Source organism: Melanostigma gelatinosum (genome assembly GCF_949748355.1).
Source record: "Melanostigma gelatinosum genome assembly, chromosome: 3".
Taxonomy (NCBI): Eukaryota; Metazoa; Chordata; class Actinopteri; order Perciformes; family Zoarcidae; genus Melanostigma; species Melanostigma gelatinosum.
Window position 1 is genome coordinate 26,115,274 of NC_136636.1, and position 22,367 is coordinate 26,137,640.

A 22,367-nucleotide genomic window follows, 5' to 3' on the forward strand; every position below is an offset into this window, starting at 1 on the left:
TTTGACTACATGCATTGTCCGTGAATGAAGAAGCATCCCGTCATCTGCGTATTCATGTATCCATTTTCTTTTACGAAGCAAGACTTATGGTCTGGAGAAATGGGGATTGTGTGGCGATTGCTTTAGGCCTGTTTGAATCAGTAGGGAACAGCTAAGCGCTGCGGGGAGAGTTTGTAGCTTGTGTGCTGCTGTTGGTTTTCCTGCTAAGCTAGTTCAGAGTAGACTCCAAGAACACACGTGCATCACCAGAGTACAATGTTGTTCTTCTGTGGTGGGCGTGTCAGACAGCACGTTGGGTGGGTTGCCAGGTTGAGCGCAGTGGCTCCACCGAAAGATCATTATATTTCCCACAATTTAAGCTTCTGAATTTTCAAAAGTCAATAGTATTATTCAAACGTATTGTTCAGTTCGTAAGCCTCGTACCAAACGGTTTGATACGAATTCTAGAAACAAATAATAACCGTAGAAATATTAAATAGTCAGTTGTAGTTTTCAACCAAGTCACAGAGTTTTAGCTGGAGTGTTAGCTTTCCTTAGCTAGCTACAAATGAACACATCTGCTAGTGTTCATCTAAGTGTACAACATCCACTGTTATTTGCGAGAAATGAGAAGCCTACTTCTGTTTTACTTCTATGGGAAATCAAGGACTCATTGTTTCAAAGATTACAATGAACATTGAGTGTTAAGTCTGCCACCGTTATCGCTGTAAACCGCTTAGTGCTGTGCTAGCAGCCAACGCTAGTAATTTGTGATCCACTCACAATAAGCATATTAACAGTATTTCTGTGTCCTTGGAATCGTCATGTAATGTAGAAAGTAAAGGTGTAAGAAAATAACTCAAGGGTACTTCTTAAAAAGTCTGTCTTCCGCAGACGGATTCAGCAGACGCCTCTGAGCTTCCATTCCACGTGGGTTGAATCTTAACTCAAACAAAAAGAGGTCACACTGTGTGCATAACATTTCAGCTAATGTGGATCAAAACAAGTGATTTAGAAGTAGGCTAATGAATGCAGAACATTAGAAACGGTTCTCTTTCTCCTGTCAGAGTGTTACTATAGCATGGATGTCAGAGCTGTGCTCGGAGTGAACCAAAACAAAATCATTTCATCCTCTCTGCTCGAACCGAAACACACCCATTGATTTATCTGCTGTGACTCATTATTAAGTTTGCACACTGCTAAACAAGACAATAAACAGTGTTATAAATCTTTGGGTGTCTTCTGCATTCTCCCCTTGCACACTTCTGCAGCTCTGAGGAATGTAGCAAAGTATGATGTGACATCCCCATTCTCAAAGGGAAACTGATTTACACAACACAATCTTTCCAGGTGTTAGGGAGTTCCACTGCATATTTTAAAAAAAAGTTGCATAACACAGTTCGAGTCTCCAACCAGACTATTAACAGGCGGGTTGGGTAATGTAGATGGCAGGTTTTGACAAGAAAGCTGAATCAATTATGCTCCTTTTTTGTTTTGTTTTAAACTATCCGTTAGGAGTGCGATGATAAATGTGTGGTGTGATAAAAGGTGAAGAACTTTTAAAATTCAGCCAACAAAGCTCAGATTCTTTTCTCCGACATCGGTAAAGGAACACAACACCAGACTCACCAGAATAAGTCACTAAAATCATGCTTGCGGAATATACAGGCAGCGACCGTCGCTTCTGAAAAGTCAAGCCAATGCGAAAGTGCCTTAAACTAGCATTCTTTCTACTGACCAGCAGGGGGAGACTCCTCTGGTTGCAAAAACAAGTCAGATTGTATAGAAGTTTATGAGAAAATGACTACTTCTCTCTTGATTAATTATCTCAGTAAACATTGTAAACATGAGTTTATGGTCTCAATCTCTAGTTTCAAGTCTTCTTCAATACAGCATGACGTTCATTTCAATCAGGAGAGACTTGTTTTATAATTTAACAATGATTTATTATACAAGCTTCAAATATGCAAAGTGCAAAGTCTTTGGCGATTGGACTCCATCCGGAAGTACTATCACCGAGGGTAGGGATACAGAGGTCCAATAGGCCGAATCCCCCCTGGAGTCCAGACACTGGTGGTGGTGGTGAAAGGGGTTGTTGCCATCTGATGATGAATCAGGAGCCTGACTGTGCTGCTGACTGGAGGCGACTGGGGTGGAGGCGGGTCGCATCTGCTTAACGCTGAAATGACAACTGACAGCAGCAGAGAGGAGACCACTTTAAAGTTTGACAGCAACGAGCTGATTGGCTTAAGGAAACTGTGTGCCGAATCTGGTTGGTTGCTTAACCGTGCACGCCCCCAATCAGCTGACAGAGTAATTACAAGGAGAGGAGAGACAGCGATCACAAGCGAATGTCTTCCTGACTGAACTTGCCCATGAGCTACATTTAGTAAATGATGGTCTAGAGCAGGGGTGCTCACACTTTTTCAGCATGAGAGCTACTTATAAAATGATCAAGTCAAAATGATCTACCTACTACAAAAAATGCAAAACATATATTTATTTATAAATATATTGAGGATTCTTTATATCGCATGAGCCAATATTGCACAACACAACACAATTAACTATGTACATTTTTTGTCATTACCCGAGTTTACTCTGATGACTTGCACTGAATTGAATCAGCCAGGGATGCATAGTCCGGACGGTAACTGCTGACAGCCAGCCTCAAGCACACTTCCAAATGTTCATCAGTCATGGTGGAACGGTACTTGGACTTGATGATCTTCATGTGGGAAAAGGCTGACTCACATAAATATGTGGAGCCGAATAATGCTGTCAAGGAGGTAGCACATTTCCTCATGTTGGGGTACTTTACCTCTGTGAGTAAGTTCCAGAACTGTCCATGAGCTCTGGACTTCAGCTCAATGTCAGCTTGTAGTGTCAAAATCTCATCTTCCACTACAGAAGAGTTCAGGTGAAACAGTGTTGCAATTTTTGATGCGAGTGAATCAACCTCAGCATCTTCCCGAAAAGGATAGCACATGAATGTAGCGACTGGCTCGAGCAAAGAAAAGTCTTGAAAGCATTTGTCAAACTCTGACAGACATTTGTCAATCTGCTCTGTGTAGCGTGCAGTGTCAAGTTGCACACAGGCCTTCCTTTGCATCTCCAGCTCTGACGCCAGGTTCTGGAAGTTTGCCAAATCATGGCGCTGCAGCTTTGAGGAGAGATGTTGCATCTTTCGTTTGAAAGCATTAACCGAGCTGATCATATTGATCACTGTTTTGTCTTTTCCTTGCAGCTGTAGATTAAGGTCATTCAACATGTTGGTCAGATCGGTTAAAAATGCCAAGTCTAACAGCCACTGACCGTCATTTAGTTGCGTGTATTCTGCATGTCCAGCTACACGGAAAAACTCCTTAATCTCCGGACAGAGCTCTCGAAATCTTTGCAGGAATTTCCCTCGACTAAGCCATCTCACGTCAGTGTGTAGCAACAACTCAGAGTGGTCGCAGTCAGCATTCTCCAGATGTGCACGGAATAGCCTTCTTTGAAGAGATCTGGCGCGAATAGAACAGGCGATCTTCGTTGCAACATCCATGATCTCTTTCATGTTGAGCATTTTAGCGCATAACGCTTGTTGGTGGATTATGCAATGGTAATTTAGGAAGTCCGGGAAAGCATCGTCCTGCCTGCACTTTGCAATAAATCCATTCAAGCGGCCAACCATTGCGGGTGCTCCATCCGTGGTGATAGACATCAATTTGTACACTGGGAGCTGAGTTTTCGCGATAAAGTTTTTAAACGACTGAAATATGTCCTCTCCTCGCGTCTGTTCTTTCATGGGCAGTACTGTTAATAGCTCTTCTTTTGTAGTGATATCACTAAACACCATACGAATGAAAATGCACATCTGGGCTGTGTCACTCACGTCCGTTGATTCGTCCAACTGCAGTGAGAAACACTCGCAATCTCCAATGTCCTTCCAAAGTTGCTGGGTTAAATCCTCAGCCATGGCTTCACAGCGCCGTGTAACTGTGCTTCTTGACAGCTGGAGAGCTTTGATCGAAGATAATATTTCTGCCTTATTTTTAAAGTCTCGGAACAATGAGTCAGCTGCTTCAACGAATGCCTCTTTTACCATCTCTCCGTCTTGGAAGGACTTCTTGTTATTGACGATGATGTGACTCACCCGGAACGATGCTTCGGTGGCGGCTTTCGCTTTTGAAGTTTGTTGCGTGAAAAATGACTGCTGTCCGGACAACTGGGATTTCAGTTCCTTCACTTTTCTCTTTCTCAGCTCGCTTTTCGGCGGGAAGTCGGTGTCGTATTTTCCATGAACAGTCCGAAAATGCCGCTCCACATTCCCCTTCTTTGGTATTGCTATGGTAGACTGGCAGATGAGGCAAACGCACTTGGAAAATGTCATCGTGAAAAAAAAGTCCTCCTCCCATTCCGTATGAAAGTTATACGTTTTTTTCTTCTTACTTGGTCCAGCTACCTCACTCATTTTTATACCCTTTCATAGGTTTGAGAGAAAAAAACAAAGGCTGAAAACTGGCCGTAACTCGCTGACAAGCTTGCTAGTTAGTTAGCACTTAGCGCAGTTGTTTGCTCATGCGCAGTGACCTAAGTGTCAGACAAAATTCAGATGTCATCTGACTGGCTGCCCTGTATATCAATCAAAAGACGGGATGGATGATAGGTTGACGTAAATTGTTTTAATGTCACGCGATCTACCAATAATACCTTTGGGATCTAAGACGTTTCCCAAATCATGGCGCTGCAGATTTAGCTTCTTTAGTGGAAATAAATTGGAAGGCTGACTAATTAGCTCGCCGGAGTTTTGCAGTAGCTCGCGCGGTTGACCGCGCATACGTGGTGACCCGTGTGTTAGAAAATCAAGTGGCAAATGCCATGAGGACATCTTTTTTTTTTTGAATGGCATGCGATCTACTCGCACTACCTCCGCGATCGACCGGTCGATCGCGATCGACGTATTGGGCACCCCTGGTCTAGAGTAAAATAGATGATGCTTTAGGGCGGGGCTACCTGTGATTGACAGGTTGCTACCAGAGCTGTATACAGCGTCGCTACCACGGCGTTAAAAATGGTAAATGGACTCGAACTTGTACAGCGCCTTGCTAGTCTTTCGACCACTCAAAGCTCTTTAACACTACATGTCACCCATTCACCCCTTCACACCCATTCATACACTGATGACAGGGGCTACCATGCAAGTTGCCACCTGCCCAACAGGACTAACCACAACTTGAGGTTTCCCAAGGTACACATTGACACATGTCAATGATGAGGATCGACCTGCCAATCTTCTGATTGAAAGCCGACCCCGTCTACGCTCTACCTTGGCTGCGGATGTCACTCCTCTGCAGTACAAACACGGTCACTTCCGTTCACTGGTTGCAAAATGTGAGGCCAAAATACCGGACTCGAGGCTTCAAAACGACTACGTTCACAACTTATATACAGTCTTTGAGTTAATCAGAAGTCTGGAACCAAGCATCACAGCTGTTCAATATTGACGAAGAGGTGATCTGGCTATTGACAATGGATTTTCTTTCCCGTTTGCACTGGAACTCATCTTGCAAGTCTCGAGAGTCTAGAGAGCAGCTTGCAGCTGAGAGAGCTACTGACCATGTGTGGTTACAGCCTCCAGAAGCCAGAGACTCTTCTGACGGAGCGGTAACATCGTGTTAATATTGATGTCCCCCCCCCCCCCACACACACAGTACAGTTACTGTACACACACATATACCCCCTTTAGCCTCACAGCTGTGCCTCTCTGCATGGACGCTTCACACTTAATGCTGCTGAACCAAGTTTGCTGCAATCAAGCCCACTGCAGCCTGTCAGGGAGACTGTTAGAGGAACTTAAGAAGTGTTGTTCCTTTTCAGAAGGTTATCTGAGCCCGCCTTTTTATGTACTACTGCGATGCCTGACAACATTTTAACGCTGACACTTTGTCCCTCATTTCATTTGGTAAATCCAAGACGGGATTACACATGTGGTTATTGAATTCGAGTGACACAGCAATCCAATTTGTAGTTGAGGTAATGAATGGATCTGCTTTATGCTGTCGCCCGTGCAAATTACTCTATCACGACATCCCCTGCATTCAATGGATAAAAGTAGAGCAAATGAGAGCTTAGATGTTGGGGGAAAGAAGAGGAAGGAGGCAGATAAAGAGAACATTGCAGCACTTCCAGCAGCAGCAGCAGTACAGCAGCAGAACTGATCACATCTCACTTTTAATTTGTAGGGAACATGGAAACCAGCTGTCAGATTGACGGCAGGACTTTTATTTTTGCCTGAACTCGACACTGAGAAGTGACACCTCCACTTTAAAGATCAGGCAAATTTTACACTTAGCTTGTTAAAAGAGAAATACATACGATTACATAAGATAGGAATGTAACATCGTACTGTATGTTCCAGGGAGATAGCAAAACAGTAGAATTTGTAAAACAAGTCTGTGCACTTGCTCTTTATGTCTTTTCTATGCCACACACACACACACATGTGTACACACATAGAACTTGATGCTGCTGAGATTCAAATAATCTCAAATAATACCTCCACTTTTATTAATTTCTCGATCAACTCGTGACACTGCTACCGACCACACATACCAAAAACTGACAATTCCTCATTCATATATTCATTAATGTGCAATATAAATCCAGCGTATCCACTGTGCAATATTAACAACCACTCAGTTCAGACAATATCATATTTGAGTTTTATTTTATTTTTTTACGTTTTTTAATTATTTAATATACCTTTTCTGTGTGAGCTGAGTATTTATTACATTTGTTTTGATCTTGTTTTTCTACTTATGTCTCTTATGCTCTAATCCTGCAGATTTCCCCATTGTGGGACTAATAAAGGATTGACTTAACTCATCTTGCTAACTGCTGGATTGTCTAATAATAAGCAACTGTTTGCTGACTTTGTCGCCACATCAATAAAAAGAGTGACTGAATGTCAATGTTGTGTTTCCACTGCCCCCCCCCCCCCCCCCCCCCCGTGGGCCAAAATTACTATTATTGCAGGATTAATTCTGTGACATTTGCCTGGTTTAATTATTAGCAATTACGTAAATTTCCCTTCAAGCATCTAACAGATATTGCTGCCTGTGTTGCAGCGACCAATACGTACTACGGCATTTCAGGTGTGGCATCAAATCTCACTTGCCAGTAAAATATCCCACTTAAAAAACAAGCCCAGCAAGTGTGCATACATGACTGGTTCACCTTTTGTGAAATGAATGAAAGGTTGTTTGAGCGACTCAGATTCGAAAGCACCTTCAAATTCATAAATCTACACCTGTAACGGGGATTCATCAATAAGAGAAAATTTAATTCCTGGACAAGATTAAAGCAAAGGGTAAGTAAAGCATGTCTTTTGAAAGAGAAACAAGCGAAAGAGAATAAAAGCTGCAGGCACGACACAAGACTCGACTATTATCTGGGTCTGGTGTGTGAAGTAGAGATTTCTTCAGTGTGGTCGGGAGACTAAAAATGAAAGAGCAGCCGCTGCTCCTCGGGCTCTGCCAGCCTGCCTGGTCTGAGCCGACCTCTGGCTGCATGTGGGGATGATCCACAGCAATAAGACTGTATTCTTTAGCTTATGAAAAATTCATTTTCTTGAAAAGTACAGTCTCGCTCGCGCTTTTCACTTACGCCCTACCGCCACTGTTTTTTGTCTTAATTTTCTGCTGCTTTATTGAAGGACTTACATCATCATCTCCCTGCTTCCACTCATCTCCAGCCTTGAGCTCTCAAACTGCCTTAAACACTTCTCTACTGTAACCATGGCTACAACTGATCAAATATCCCAAAATGGCGGTGATGGGGGTTTTAAATCACCCTCAGCGCTAGCGCTTCAGGCGTTTGAAAGACAGCGAAGATGTTCCCATTTCATGTTCGAGCCCAGACTAAGGCTACATTTACATTTACGTTTGTATTACACAGCTCGGATGCGGTGTGCGTTTACACGCCCATGCAGCTCATGCTTGAATGTGACAATTGCTAAAACTCAGTCCACATCACTGAGATGTGTTTTCACAGCAATACAACATTAAGTCACAGCAAAAGAGGTTGTGCAAACAAGAAAAACAGCCTTTTCATTTGTCAGCTTATAATAACCTACATTGCTAATTCACTGTAGCGATACAGTACTTCAGTGTACACTGATCCATGAGTTCAGTCTGTGAATGATTTAAACACAGACAAATATAGGAACACTACATAACAGCGAGGACGAAGAGTATGGAGTCATCGGCTTCCTCGCACAGATATTGCAAACCAAGGCAAGAGCGTGCAGTAACCTTCAATATGCAAGGCCGTTCTCACCAGTACAGCAACAGCATTAGCTGCTTCTTTAACTACTGAAACTGACGTCTACAAAGGATCTCTAGCTGGTGACTACATTACCCACAATACAACATGACTGCCGACTGTTGGGTCAGGCATCTAACGTTTTTTCCGACCCACTTTAGATGAAATCTCAACCACTGGGCGGTAGCCATAGCCTTGACGGCGCGTTGGTGACTTAACCGTTTATCAGACCACACGAATGAGACAAGCGTTAGCTAGCTAGCGCAACCCAAGGTCCCTCCGCCCCGCTCCGTGGCGGGAGGAGAGCGGACGGCAGCTCCGCAGACGGACCTTCAGTCAGCACCTGCAGCAACTCGGAATACAGCAAGCACAAACCCCAGCGCCAGGGGTCACAGTGCCACCGGCTACCCGCCCGCTGTTTGGCTCATTTCCTGCAACCTGTAGCAGAAAGAATGGTGGAATTAGCAAGCTAGCTCACCAACTAACCAGCTGCTAAATGGGTAAAATCTAACCAAAATGTAATAACTTTGTCGTCTTATTAACAAATGCATTCCTTGATCTTTTTAAAAAGAAGCCCTATATTGTTGTTATTTAATGTTCCTGAGGCTATTGCCAAGATGACGCTACAATGGTCCCGAAAATTTGGACCGTGATTTATTCACGCACACAAAGGTGATTGATTAAAAGCAGATGAGTTGTTTTCAAATTTGTATTATCATTATTATCAGCCTGTTATTTAAACCAAAAATAAGCTATATATCATGACTTATTGGGAGAAACCAAGCAATTCTATTTAAAATCTGACATTCAGCACCCCCCCCTATAGTCAGCATTTTCCCGCCACTGCGATGCTTCGACTGTGAGATTGGCAGTTGAATCAGGCTTCTTGGATTCGGTGTCACCGCCAATGGACACATTACATGATGCTTTGTTAAATAAATATGAAAAAAGCGAGTGCAGCTTTAAGGGGAAACGTCCTGGTAGTCACATGTTCGGTTCAACCGACAAACGTATGGCATGTGAGCACACAAAAACCACAGATGTGACAGATCGGATGACATACATCATAACGTCTCGCTGTGAGGAGCAATGCATTTTATCCAGTTAGTTGTTATCGAATATGTATCATTCCAGTTGAGGAAGCGAAAAGAGGAGATGAGCTTAAATACTCTGATTAAATCAAAGTCAAGCTTCTGTGGAATTTGCTTCCAGCAGAATTCTTATCCCGGCTTAAGCAAAAATAAACTTTGTGTTTTGGGGGGCATCCCCAAATGGAGGCATTTATCAAACAATAACATTCATTTTCAGATCTTACATGTCCAAAATCTAATTCACTGCTTTGCTGCGCTGTATCAGTAAGATATAAATCGGCACCATTTTTTTTATTGGCATCAAAAGGACACTTCATTTTATCAGCGAACAAAAAGAATATCAGTGAAATGGAGGCTGCCGATGAATGAATATGTTAAGAAAAGTTTGAGAGACAGAATGCAAACCACAGATGACCAGACAGAGCACAAGAAACATCCATTACCCACGCTATTCACTGTGGCCTCGTTGTGGGTCCGCAGCCTCATTACCATGCTGACCTTCTCACATAAGCCAACCCCATGTATTGACAAAAAGGAGAATAAGAGCTGTCTGTCACATATTGTGTGCTGCGGCGGCTATATGTGCCCTGCTCAAACTGTTAAATTGACAAAGTTTGCCAAACGTTTATACGCCAACTTACACACACACACACAAACACACACACACACACAGAGACAGAGGGACAGAGAGAGAGAGAGCGAGAGAGCGAGAGAGAGAGATGAGTATTGCTGCTAAATCTGATGGTAGCTAGGGATCTTCAAATTATCAGTTATGCTGCGTTCACACCAAACGCAAATTATTCGCGCGAGTAGATTACATACAAAGTCTATGCACAGACGCGATGAGACTGTCGCGGTGCGAATTTGCGATGGCGCGATTGATGCGAATTTGCGGCGCGATTGACGCGAATTCGCGGTGCGATTTGTGCGTGTAAACCATATGGTACAAACAATGATTAGACGCTGCCGTATTTACGTCTACATGACGTTATTCTGAGTGTTGGTGGAGCTGCTACAATGTTAGCTTAGCCTAGCACCGATCGATCAGAGCTCCATTGAGAAGACAAGTAGCCTACAAATCGGCATCATTACGTAGTTATTTCGGAGTCCCTTTTTGTCGGTTTATTGCCGTTAAATCTCAGCCAAATCAGTTTATTTTGTGTTCATACAGCTGTAGTAAACAGCGACTTGTGTGGCTTGCTAGACACAGTGAATACAACGCGATAAAATCCATGGAGCTCCTCTGGACAATATTATGAACCCAGACATGACAGCGTTTAGTTTCCCGGGATATCTGTGACTTCCACAACACGTACTAAGCAGAAATAGCGGTTATTTTTCCATGGTTAATGGCGGACAGTTGAATGGCTTTCAAGGCAATAAGCCACGCCCCCTCTCCGGCGCATCCAGCGCGATTCGCGCGATTCATGTTAATGACCCCAAATGGTCCCCGGCGTTTCGCGGCGCGAATGACGCGATGAATTCGCAACGCGTTTGGTGTGAACACAGCATTACTCACAAACTAAAAAGGGCTCAAATTTCCCCAACTGATGTGCATGCATTTTTTAAAGCTGTCAGTTGGGATGTTAATAATTTACCGTCAACCGACAAGTATTTTGACCTATCAGTTAGAAAGTTAAAAGAAAAGTAAAAAAAAAGAAAAGAAAAAAAGTGACCAGTCTCCAGCAGTGAACAACCGACCATAGTATATAAGAAGTGGATGTAGTCATCTAGACAACATCCATTGGTTTGTGGACTGTTGTTTTGAAAAACCTAGTTTGGCAATTTCGCCATAAACTCATGTTTACAATGTTTACTGAGGGAATAAATCAAGAGAGAAGTAGAGTCATTTTCTCATTGACTTCTATACAACCAGACTTCTTTTTGTAACTGATGGAGACGCCCCCTGTTGGTCAGTAGAGAGAATGCAAGTCATTCAACACTTCTGCATTGGCTTCACTCAGCAGAACCGGAGGTTGCCGCCTGGTGCTTTATACATGAATTACAACAACATGGAGGCTTGGTTGTCTCTTTAAATTCCGAACCGAGATGGCAACCTTTATTCCTCCTTTCCACCTTGACTATGGCGGCGCAGACCAGAACCGCTTCTTCCGTTCTCACGTTTCATAATAAAAGCCCGAGATATACAATGCGTAACTGTTCTCCTGAGGGAACTCAAATTCACTCATAGCATTTTGCAAAAAGGAAACTCAATGAAATGGCTTACAGTAGCTTAAGCTATTAAGCACTAACACTGTCAGACATGAGAAGTGTTGCAACTGTCGCAAAGTTCGCATCGCTTTCGGTAAGAATACCAGTTTTGATGCGGATTAGTCCCAGGTAAATATTGTCATATCATGTTCAAAGGCCTTTTATAAGCAGTTTTGTGTCTTTTTTCCCCAATCGATTTCATAATATTTTGTTCCTTAATTTAAGAATCCGTCAAACCAATTGCAAACCCTCTGCTGTATCAATGATGACATGCAAATTCCTGAAAGGAAAACGTGACTAGCGAGAGGCCTGTGGACAGAGGACATGTGATGCTGCATTGGTGGCGGTCAGTCATTAGCTGATTACAACTGCACCAGATAATCTCATGCCATGCTGGGCCGCCACCCCCCCCTTTGGCATCAACTAACCTCCAGAGTTGTGGCAGAGGCGGCGGATCGATTGGATCTTGCGCACACAATCGCACTGATTACGGGGGAAACGCTGTCAAGACACGGCAATGTAAAACACGGCGAATCTGTTTTCGCGACGCATCGCCGAAGCCAACCCAATCTTGGCATCCTGCTGTGTGTGTGTACATGGCTGTGAACGCTTACTGCGTGAGTAGGAGGGGGGGTTGTGTGTGTGTGTGTGTGTTGCTTTCCCTCAGGCATCGGGGGGGGGGGTGAACCATCAATCTATCAATTACAGCCTGATGCAGCCCCTTTCTCTCCTCCCCCGAGGGCACTGCGAGGCACACTTTACAGATCTCAGCTCCCCCTGAGATCTGACGTGGAGACAGCATGCAGGGTTCCTGCTTTAAAAAACGCCTCCTGGTGGAGCGCCCAATGCTGCAGCTACTGTATTATGGCAATACCGTAACCTTCTGAACCCCGAAACACGGCAGCGGGATCGAAAAGCATGTCAATCGCCAACACTATGCCGTTTATCATAGCCAGAAGCTGCAAAACACACCTTTATCGACAGATTATCATCATTCCGACGGTCTTCAATCACATCATGTGCCACAAACGTTTCTGTCAGAAAAAGCAGCCAAAAACGGAGCAAGAATGTGTGATATTTCATCAAAAACATGTCTCATTTAAAATCTCGCCTGAATAAAAATTTAGCTTTGACCAGATGCTGTAAGAAACATAAGATTTTGAGCTCCCCAGAGCAACTATTAAGCCATGATTGATTTGAGACGTACAGTCATGTGTAACGTGGACTGAACAGCATGCTGCTGAACACAGAGCAGAGAGGAGGAGACAGGAGAGGCTGGAAGTAGAGCTTGTACAAATGTCAACAGTGAAATATATATTGCGGGTGGAGCCTCAATTTCTTTTTTCCAACATTGGTAACACTTGTGGACACTTGACAACATGTTGGATGTATAGATTCCATTGGTATCCAATTATTGTAAAAGAAATTCTCAAAGAAATTCAGCTTGCATTTTCTTCTTTTTTATAATTTATGACATGCGTAACTATGTTAAAATACACAAAAGACATTTTCTGAGTTCTCTCTACTTCTAGCCATGATTGGTGCTGTTTCCATAGAGGTGCAGGACTTGTGTATTGCAGTGAAAAACGAGGCCACAGAGAGTCAAATGTGACAGGACGAAAAACACCCAAGCAGCTGCTAAGCACCAATTACAATAAGATATTAGCCCTGTAGCCAAAACATGAAGCACACCTGCTCGTTCTCTCCTCTCTCTGAGATACACACACGTCTTTTGTCGGGGGAACAACGTGTTGTTTCAATGACACAACGCTCCATAATCTTGCAATGCAAGATAGGACCTCAGTGATATGTGTTTTCTTCCCATAACAGTGTGGAAGAATCTGAAACAAGCATCTGAATGGTAAGTCGTAGCTCTCATTTGTTCATGTTTTCTTTTTCCACTTTGTAGGAACACTCCTCCTGAGGGCCAATCAAGCATCCCGGTGACTGATACTGGGGGATGCACTGGCTGCCTCCCAGTCACTCGCCAGCTGTCTCTCATCCCCCCCAGTCATCCACGCGGCCATAGGAAGACACGCCGTTGTCGCCCCACTTTGTGAGAGACTTTACGCCTTAAGAGAAGGTGGGGGAAAAAAACTAAAATCCAGTCGTGGAAGTGAGCGAGAGAGAGAAAGAAAGGGGAGAGGTGGCATCCCTCCAGCTCCAGAAAATTACGTAACGTGGAGAGAAATGGACTTTGCTGTTGTGCGACGTCCCTGCTCGTGGTAATCACTTTCATTCTAACAAGGCAGAAAAGAACCCAGGGTTCGCATTTGCAAGGGAATTACTTCTTTCATCATCTGGTTTGTACCTAAAAAGTTGCCATGACTTGCGGGCCGCTTGTCTTTATGTGCAGTGTAACATAAGACACTTTATTGGATCGGGGTGAGGGGGGCTGGAATGGAAGAAGCTTCAGGGACAGACAAAAAAAAGGACATTCGGTGTGAGGTTTTGTAAGAAAGGCCAATGTTCCAACACCGGAAGACGAAAAATGGCGGCAAAATATTCCATATTCAGAATCATGTTCGGGTAGGGAGAGAAATAATTGGCTGCTTTGCTTTAATTCACAATGTGCCGCAGTGTGTTAAATTGCTCCCATGTCAGAAAAATAGCAGGCCTTCACACTGCAACACACGCCCTTGTCATTAGCGGAGGCTCGCACTGAACCCTGGTCACTTTCTGTCAGGAGGAGGGATGTATTTGTGTGTTTGTGTGTGTGTGTGTGCCTACATCTGTGTGGGTGAGTGTGTGAAGGGGTGGTGTTGGGAGTTAAGCTGTTTCAGGAACTGTCGCACACCCTTCCCTACCTCTGATAAACAATCCATCACTAATTACTTTTCGACACAAAGCAGTCGACATCAACAACACGGATACGATCGAGCTCCGTGACGCCAAAATGCATCTGTAGCCGAGGTAGAACTCTGCTCGCGTGGCCTGCAGCCCACATACGGCGCTGCAGCCGGCCAAGCATAACGCAAGAGTTTTAATAGGTGGAGACCGACCTTTTGTCTCAAAGGGCAGACAGCGGAGCGGCATCAGTAATACCATTAACCCTGGATTAGCTAATGAACATATCTACATTGATTTACCCTCACGCCGACTGTTTCCCTCGGCTGCTCCGAGGGCACCAATCAAGCTTTTTATCTGTAACGGAATTGTACCCCAAACCGGACAGTTTTTAGCTAATGTTTCAATACAATTCACTTACAATGTTGATAAAAATGATCTTGTAATGTTTTCAGTTGATTTAATGGTGTTAAACTGAAGTTAAACTTCGTACCTTTCAAACGAAATATTGTTGTAATTATTACAGTTAGCTTTGCCTTTACCAGAGTCGTTAAAACGATGCTAACACAGGTGAATTAGCCGTGCACTGCTCTTGGCCTAATCCGTACAAACACGTTGTAAACACTGGCTGCTGCTGGTTTTTCGGGGATATTCGCTTGTTCCAGGGTCGCAAAAATGACCATCAATGCTGTCAACACATCCGGGACCGTAGTTCTGTCCTTCACAATAAGATATCACGCTTCAACAACTCCAAATGATGCAATAAAAGCGCCTTAATTTCCGTTCGAGCTGTTTAAGCGTCGCCCGAGCGTTCTTTCTGCTTTCTCTCATCAAAGTCACTTTCCTATAGTATTTAGACATATAAACGTCCATATATAGTCATGAAATTTGACACATAGATTATTTGATATGTATGAATTAATATTATTTACGTTTGGTTGGCGATCGCCGAAGAAAATGACAGCGTAATGACCGGAAAGGGCGTCACGACGGAATCGTTCGAGACAGGCCAAGAGCAGCTAGCGCCGACCGAGGCAGGCCATCGTTACGCTACATATACTCGTCCTCTACAACACCTGCTGCCGCCTCAGGCATCTGCCATCAGATGAGCAGACAGCATGCTGTATCTGGACGGTAAGAAAGGAGTGTTTCTGCTAATGTTTGTAAGGTTGGTACATTGTTAATAGTTAGCTTATAGCTAACGTCTGCACAGTTAGTACATTGTTGATAGTTAGCTTATAGCTAACGTCTGCACAGTTAGTACATTGTTGATAGTTAGCCATTAGCTAACGTCTGCACAGTTAGTACATTGTTGATAGTTAGCCATTAGCTAACGTCTGCACAGTTAGTTGCTAGTTAGTTTATAGCTAACGTTTGTACTGTAGGCAAATTGTTAATCTGACATGCAAACTTATCAGGGGTAAAAAAGGTGACAAAGATCATCTCCTCACAGACAGATGCAAATTTCACAGAGAGGTGACAACTTTGCATGATCACAGCTAATGTCTGCTTATTGGCTGTTTGGGGCAAATAAACATGGACTGCAAAAACACTCCAGCGGTTACATTTACGTGAATAATGCAAGATGACATTTTGCATTCAATCAGATATCACACATGTTCAACTGTGTTATATTTCCATGTGGGACTTTTTTTTGTCATATGTAATATTATATTACTGTACATTGTGAAAACCAACTGCTGTTACTGCTGCTTGCTGAGAAGAAAAAGCTGCAGTTTAACTTACAGTGTAATAAACCCAGCCTGCCTCAGGCTGAAAGCAGTGATGGATGTATGGGGAAATCTCAAACTCTAGATCAGGTACTCAGACAGTCGGGGGAACCTGGGAAAAAGCCAGTTTCAAAATACTCCGCATGTCCTGAAGCATTTCTACATAATATTTTAGCTACCTTAATGACAAAGTAAAGGCCATGTTAATGCCGATATCAAGGTTAATATAGTTTGAATATAATCATACAAGCTTTACTCTGGTGAGGATAAGAAGTGAAAATAGAAAGTCATAAGAACCAGATGTAGTTTCTTCACAGCTCAGTGCTTTCATGCGCCCGGGCCCATGATTACACGGAAGACAAATACCCAGCAACTTTCTCAATCAAATAATGTGTAGGCTTGGTGCAGACTGAAATAATGACCTGTGGTCCTTGTGATCAGATTGAGTGTCTTGAAACACATTTGTGCTGAGCCACACACTCACGCACATGAACATCGCTTCAAAACACCATTAAGGCAATCAATGGCTATAGTCGCTGTGCTTTTCGGGCTGTCTTCTGAGATAAACAATTGAGTCCTCAAAGCTTAGCAAAGAACATGTGAAACAGGATAAGAGCACTTTCAGGTACCATTAAGTATGAGATCCCCTCTATTAATGATCGAGAATCAGCCATAAACAACCTAATGAGGCCACAATTTCAGTTACTAAAAGGGATGCATTTAGAACACGATGTCTCTTCAAATGTAAAGCACAGATCCAAAACACCCTAATGGTTCCCATCACCAAGAGAAATGACATGAGTGACACATGTTTTTTTTTTTGCCTGACGCAATACTCATGCCGTCGCCACTGAGGATGCTCAGGTTCCATAGTCATTTTTTCCGAATGCATTTCATACACAACAGCTCCACTTTCTGGTAATGCACTTTTACCAGCACAGCTCCACAATTACTTGGATAATGGACAGCTTTTTACTTGTCACCCTGTTTTTTCACATTGTAACCAGGCAGAATGTTCCGATAACTCTCTAGTTTTAAGCTTCACACTAAGGCCTACACAGATGAAGTTAACAGATTAAGGTTGATTACCTGAACCTCAATATACGATTCTAGAGAGACAAAGTAGAGAGACACTGAAGTTAGTTTTTGCCCTTCAAAAAGGAAAGAGGCGGAATCACCAATTCTGATCAAAAATCTGCTGGTTTCCTCAACTGAACTGATCAAAAAAGGTTAATACTGTGGTAAAAGGACACAGTCCAGGTTATGAAAGCTAAAGTCAATCAGGGTCAGTACAAAAGAGGTGGCCAGTGCAATACTGTTGGAACAGTATGTTGGGGTAAGCATTACTGCCAATGATAGGAACATGATTAACAAGGTTGGAGCTTGCTCTATAACTGGTGTTTCTGACTCAATAAAGTTTCATTGTATTGGTACATCATTTTTAGGAGCCCAGGCTGCTTGGTGCACACAGCTGCAAAATGTCTAAATGACACGCAACGCTTGCTTGTTGAGGATTAAAACAAACACCCTCCGGACACTCTCTGTTGCCTTATCTTGAATGCATCTCTACCACGCTTGTTTTCCGAGGTATAGGTATTAATATGACATACTTCTCAAGGTTCTGATTCTTATGTGTTGTTGTTACATTGGTTTATTTTCAGCCATTCTCGCAGCATGTCTCCAGGAATGGCAATGACCGCCGGTCGGTTGACTGGAATATCTCGACAACTACAGGATGGATTGCTACTGTATGCCATTTTGTACAGACGGTCATGGTTGCCAGATGAAGAACCTTATGACGTTGGTGATCCCCTGACTATTCTTGTAGTGCCACCCTGAGGTTGCTATTCTTTAGCTTTTAGTGACAATGTGGTACAGATATTCATGGTATGCCCAGAGTATAAATCCCAATGACTTTGGACCAACCTGGACAATTCCTCCAGCACCACTAGAGTTTGAACACATTTTGTCAAACATCTCAACATAAATGACATGGTTGATCTCAAAACTCATGCTCCCCTGCAGATGAATTGTAATCACTTTGGTGAACCCTCATGTAGTGGTTGAAATTTCAGTTGTCCGACACTTTTGGTGTTACACCAAATACCTGCTAAACTAATCACATTCACTTCACGCTGAACTAATAATACTAATTAGCAAATTAACATTATACATCAGCATAATGGTATTTTTATTGTGGGCATGAAAGCTGTCTTCTTGTCAATAGTCTAGCTTGTTTACAATAATCAAACTAATGAGTACAAATTAGCATGGTGATTTGTTGACGCTGGAACACGACACGGCGTACCTTAATTAATGAAGGTCTTAAATTGAAGCAGCCACTACTAATGTTGACAGTTGGAAGAAGGTGCCGCCATCGGAACAAGTTAATGTCTCCTTGCTTCATCGTTTGTGGTTTTGGAACAGATATAGTTTTGTGCATGACAGGTTTTTATTCCAACATACAGCAACTGGTTTGTGTCACACAAACTCATTCATCAGCAACAAAACCTGACAGAGTTTAGGCATCACTTGATCCCGAGTCAATGACACTCATGGCAAGAGCTGGCAGGGATACAGCTAATGACGGCTATATAGGAAAACAAAGCTCCTAATCAGGCTGAATGTAGGTGCAGCCAGTTTGAAGTAAGGAGTCATTAGAGGGGGGTTGCCTCAGTATATCGAGCTGATTGAGTGCTGTTGTGCGTTATAAATTGACCACGCTATGTTTAGAGGAGGACTGGGGCTCTACTGTTAACGGCAACCTTGTTCAAACGACAGCAACTGCCGCCAATCTCCTACCACCCCCCATCCCCGAGCATCGCAGGAAAACAACACGCCGTGCCTGCAGAGAAATCCAATATGTTGCTCTGTTCCAAAAGCTGGGCTGAAACGGATTAAGTGAATACGCTGGGATTACATTTCACCCGCTACCCTCCCAGATGGCCACTAATCTCAAATTACAAACTGCTTCCAGACAGAGTCCCGTATCTTGGAGTAGTCTTCCGTACCCACCTTCAAGAATAACCGTTGCCAAGAACAACTCATTAATGCATAAATGAAAAGGAGATCAATTACACTGTGGACACAAGCCAATTTGGGTGGCCCTTCGTCCCTATTGTTAGCATTTTAAAGGGAAAAAAATGGAATTTTAAAAGCTTAAACCATCGCACACTTAATAGTAGTCAAAGAGGCTCCTCCAGTTACAAGAATGAATTGATGTTTCACACGGAGAAGGGGAAATTGCTTTTTCTAAAGAGCAGAAAACAGAACAAAAGTTCACAAGAAAGTGAACGCCTCCACTGAATCTCTTCGGTCATATTGCCTTCATTGTCAGCGTTCAGGTAATGACCGTACTAAAGTGGTGCCATCTGCAGCACCGGCAGGAGGAAAAAATAACCCTTTTTCTGTGATTTACTCATTTTAATGTGACTTATCTGGGCAGCAACCACTTCGGCGTGGGTGGTGAACATATTGTGTCAGTAATACCAGCTGGGCATTCGCTAAAAGTCTAGCGAGCAACACATTGCAGCGTTTTATTTCACCATGCTCTTTTGATGTGGAGCAGTTTCTATGTCATCTGGTCGGGGGTAATGAAGAGAATGCAGGGGGGGGGGGGGATCAATGCTGCTGCTGCTGGCCAGCAGTGCGGCTCACTCTGCACACACCCTCGCAGTTCCCAACAGTGCCAAGCGCTGGCCCAAAAAGTCCAATTCAACGCTGAGGACTCCCAAGAGGAGCGCAGGAAAAACTATCCGGCGGAGCCAAATTTGCCATTGATTGGCTTCTGCCCATCTCTCTCTCACACACACACACACACACACACACACACACACGCACACACACACACACACACACACACACACAGAGGGAGGGAGGGGGGAGGGAGGCCAGATGAGCCGGGGAAATTAAATAAAAACACAATGATGACGTGAAAAGAGACGGATTCCAGCCAGCACAAGTCTGTGCAGACAGGAGTGTCATTTAATCTCAACACATGGAACCAGTCGGTGATACCGCACGCTACAAGAAATTGGACTCTGCTGGGTCGAGTTAAAAAAAAAACCCTGACAAGGACATAAGTGAGTCCAAGCCCAACACTCTGTTCACATAAGCGCTCTCGTTAAAACAGACAATATCACATGCTGAGATTGCAACCGAGGTGACTGACTTCAGTGTGCAGCCTCCTTTCGTCGGAGGTTCTACAAAGTTCTGCGGGGACGGAAATATTTATATGTTTGCAGTATTACGAATTTGTAATTCTTCATACAATTCTCATGAATAGCATGTTAGTATTGAATTTTGACTCCAGACTGTTGTTTTCTGAGCACAATTCCTTTGTTTTCACTCAAATACAAAATCCTAAATCAAGCAGGACTCAGGTTTTAAGGAAGGCCACTTGAATGATTTTAAAATGCAGAACTTCAATGCTGTATTGGTGGAGCTTTACATGGTCACAGACAACGTGCAATATTCTGGTTGTATCAGTCGCATCCATTTCATTGTTTTCAATGATTTCTTTCGTTTTCCTTCTGTTTGTGCACTTTGGTATTTGAATGTATGGATGATGTAGGATGCTGCTGGAGGATACGCCTGGAGGTGAAAGCTCTGTGATGTAGCGACGCTTAACCCAAGAACACTTTCCCCCAAGGGTGACAATAGAGCCAAAGTCATGACATCACATAACTCAATGCAATCTCCCAGTCTGCATTTCTTTCATCGCTCTCTGAAATAATAAAGCGTTTCCGTTTAAGACAAAACAGCTCTATTACAGCAGCTGCTATCAAATATTGAAACCCTTATGATTTCAACGAGGTTTAAAAACGATTACTGTGTGAGTATAAAAGATAAATAGAGCTCCCAAGAAAGTTTACCAGCATGGCTGCGCGGTTGCTTAATGTAACTTGGCTGTGGAAAAAGGCCATGTTCCAGATTTCCAGTCGTTTTGCGTTTTCCTTCAGCGCTCCTTAGACCGTTTCAATGGAGCTGCACTGCTAGGCAGCAGCTTGGGTCCATCTTTACTTCCTCTTCGCTCATGTCACTCACGAACACGGCAACATTTAGAATGCTTAGGTTTACTGTGAAGTAGTCTATTGTTTCATCTAAAGATACACTGTAACAAGAAACGTGGATTCAGCATTTTTTAGTAATTAACGAATAGTAAATATAATCATCATTATAATCAAGCAATTGCTAACCAGTGTCCAGCATGAACCGATACAGACTGGTTGCTATTAAATGCCATTTGTGGGGGGTAGAAACATTTGTACTCAGGCGGTAAATCTTTTTTTTAATAATAATAGATACTATTTGTTGTTATTTTTCTTTTACCAACCTGTTTGTAGTTATGCCACATACTACATACATATTGTTGCAATGCTCATTGTTTGATGCTAGTTGTTCATGGCTCAGACTTTGAAAAACAAGATAAAGGAGACACAAAACAGTTAAAGGCTTTAACTCAAGTGGCAGATGAAGACTTGGAAGATTGAATTGCATGTCTCAGTAACTTATGAAAATACAATAATTTACCAAATAGTTTCTTTTCCTCAAACTCATGTGTGAACAGATCGAATTAAAAAGTTTCATTCGTTTCATAAGTTTCAAAGTTCAAAGTTTCATACCAGAAAAATGCTCTTTTTGTTTGGTGCCCTAAAATATGAAATTGTTAGACACCTGTATCTGTTCGGGGATCAAATTAGCTTCATTACCGATCAAGTAGCCGATACGCGTCGTGTCGATACAAAATGAATGAATATGAAATGAATAAAAGTGTACCAGCCGACCCCGCGCTCCCCCCAACAAACTCCCCACTCCTCTGAGATCGTCTTCGGTACAAATATTCATTCACTAATGGATCAAAGCTACATTTCGAGGCGGAACATTTCCGATGGAATGTTACCTTTCTCAGACAGCAGCAGCAAAGCTGATCAGACGGGAATTCTTTATCGGGTGAAAAACAGGATTGCTGTTACAAAGGGGAGCTCAGAGCGGTAGAGTGGTGGTGATGGAGTGTGTTGTGGGAACGCACATCATCCTGAATTCATCAAGAAAACTGGTAAACACGAAGGAAGTAACAGCCAACAGCATCAACAGCATATTCAGACACGGGCCGATCACGGAAATATGACAACATAAACTCAAAACGGGAAATTCGGATGAAGTCCTTGTCTAACATTTAAGTTTGATTTAGAAAACAAAAAAAAGGTATTTCTCTCTCCCTGGATTCTACAGCAGAGTTTATAGTATAAATGACAGAGCA